The sequence below is a fragment of the Pseudopipra pipra genome, chromosome 3 (assembly GCF_036250125.1).
Source record: "Pseudopipra pipra isolate bDixPip1 chromosome 3, bDixPip1.hap1, whole genome shotgun sequence".
Classification (NCBI taxonomy): Eukaryota; Metazoa; Chordata; class Aves; order Passeriformes; family Pipridae; genus Pseudopipra; species Pseudopipra pipra.
This window is the reverse complement of record NC_087551.1, coordinates 12475029-12477272: the sequence shown is the minus strand read 5'-3', so window position 1 is coordinate 12477272 and position 2244 is coordinate 12475029.

Genomic DNA, 2244 nt, shown 5'->3' with positions numbered 1-2244 from the left:
GAGCTTGTCCTTTCTTTATTTTTCTGGGGTTATGTCTGTGTTGGTTTTTTGTGTCTTTTTTAAGTTTGCAAGCCAGGTAGGTCTTTTGGGTCACTGAAGGACTCTGCTTTGGGCAGGATCATATTCTTTATTCCCACCCTTCCTTGCTTTGTCACAAAAGCCATCCCCTCTGTTTTTGATCCACTACAAGCAGAGGAGACTGTGTGTTTTCACGCTGGCGGTACAGGGCTGGGTTCCCTGTCTGGGGGTTGGCAGAGGGATTGCCACCCTTGCCATGGAGGCAGGGGCATGGGGGCAGCCCAGGCTGCTCCCTGGCTGTGTGGTCATGCTGAGGTGGGGATGAGCATGGCGAGGTGAGCAACGTCAGCCCTATGGGGACCATTCCTCCTGGGAATCATTTTAAACCTTAGTGCTCCCCTGTAATCTGTCTCTGCGGGTGCTGTGTGATGGTGGTGCAATGGTAAATTGCATTTACACACTCAGGCTTTCTAGCTCTCTGCTCTCTCCTTGTGGCTTTCCATTTTTGTGTGTGTTTTTTTTTCTTCTTTTTTCCTCTTCGTTTTTTTTGAATTGTTCTTTCTTTTATTGTTCTTTCTGGTTTTGTTCTTTTTTTTTCCCTTGCTCTTTTTTTATTTTCAAGCTGGTTTCTTAGGAAATGGCAGAGGCCACATGACAGCTTGGTGCCTATCTCCCCACAATAAAGTTGCTGAGCCCGGTACTGACATCAGCAGGAATTTGAGAGAGAGGAGAAAAAGGCCCCCAAAGTCCTCAGTCCCTCCAGGATGTGTGAAGAGCCAAGGCTAGGAAGGAGGATGAGGGACAGACCTGCCTCTATTTTGTTCCTGGGGAAGGCCAGTGTGATACCAATCCCTATATTGCACACCAGAGGCTCCACAGGATTGGGTGGACATCCTGTCCCTCCCCTAGCTCTATGGCTTATGGGGCCATGATGGAGAAATGTGGGGCAGGAAGTGTGTGTGACTCATCTTTGACCAGGTAAGAAAAAGGGGTCCTGCTGAATTCTGGCTGAGGAAATAGCAGGATGAAAGCCACACCCTGCCCCCCAACCTGTCTCCCACCCTTGTGTATCCCCTCCCCACACCCTTCCCAACATAGAGCTGTTGCATGCAGCAAGTCTCCCCACACTGTAAGGACAAACTCGGGAAGACCTTAGCCCCATAGCCAGGATTAGGCTTCAGTTTCTCTTTCTGGGCTTTGTGGCACATGGAGAGGAATGCATGAATCAAGGACCACTGGTGACCTCAACATGTCAGCATAATCCGTCACTTGCCGCAAACCAGCATGCCCGGTTGGCTTTTAAGGTCCCCAAAAGTGAGGGAATGCCTGCATTTTTTCAGAATTGCAGAAAAACCCCACCCACCCCAAGGCTGGAGAGAGCTGTGGAACGTATCAGAATGGCAATCACCCCTAGGGGGTCACAGGCAGGAAGGGCCCCACAGCAGCAGGTGAAGTGATGCAACTCCCTAGGTTTTTCAGTTTTTTGCTTTTGCAACAACTCTTTCCTTTATTGAGAGCTCCTGTGCAAATGAGAGCAGATACCCAGGCCCATGCAAGCACTAAAAAAGACCCCAAAACAGCCAATGCAAGGAGGGCAGTCATTGTTCCAAACACCCTTTGGAGTAGGTTGCCTCTGGTGGGGCTCCAGAAGCTCACAAGAGCAGATTCAGTGTGCCTGGCACAGGGGCATATGATGCCCTTCTGGGACACACTGCTGAGTTGGCTGTTTTAGGAATAAAGAGAGGGAATGGTCTCATTAAGCAAAGATATAAAAAACAAGTCTCTCTGGGGAAAGATGTTAAGCAGATTTTTTTACCTGGAGTTGTACTGTTGGGATTTTTTTCTTCCCTCAGCACCTTGGTTGAAGGGGAAGGACATCCTGAGTGGCTAGGAGAACCCCAAGCCTTGCCCAAGACTGTGCAGGGCTGAGGACTGGCCAGTCCCCAATCTCCCTGCAGCTGGTGGGATTTTGCCATGTGCCCACCCCATTGGGCAACATGCGGAGGGTTATCTCCTTTCCTCCAGGCCACCCAAGCTTGTTACTCGTCAGCCTGTTACTCACAGCTGGTATGATCAGCAGCCCCAGCACCACAGGCAGGAACCTTTATTAATAAAAATCAAGAAATTGCCCAGGTGGAGTGACTTTGGATAGGAACACTGGATTCTTCTGCTGATTCAGCCATGCCCAGAGTTACCTTTCAGCCTGGGTACCTGGGCTTATCAAGG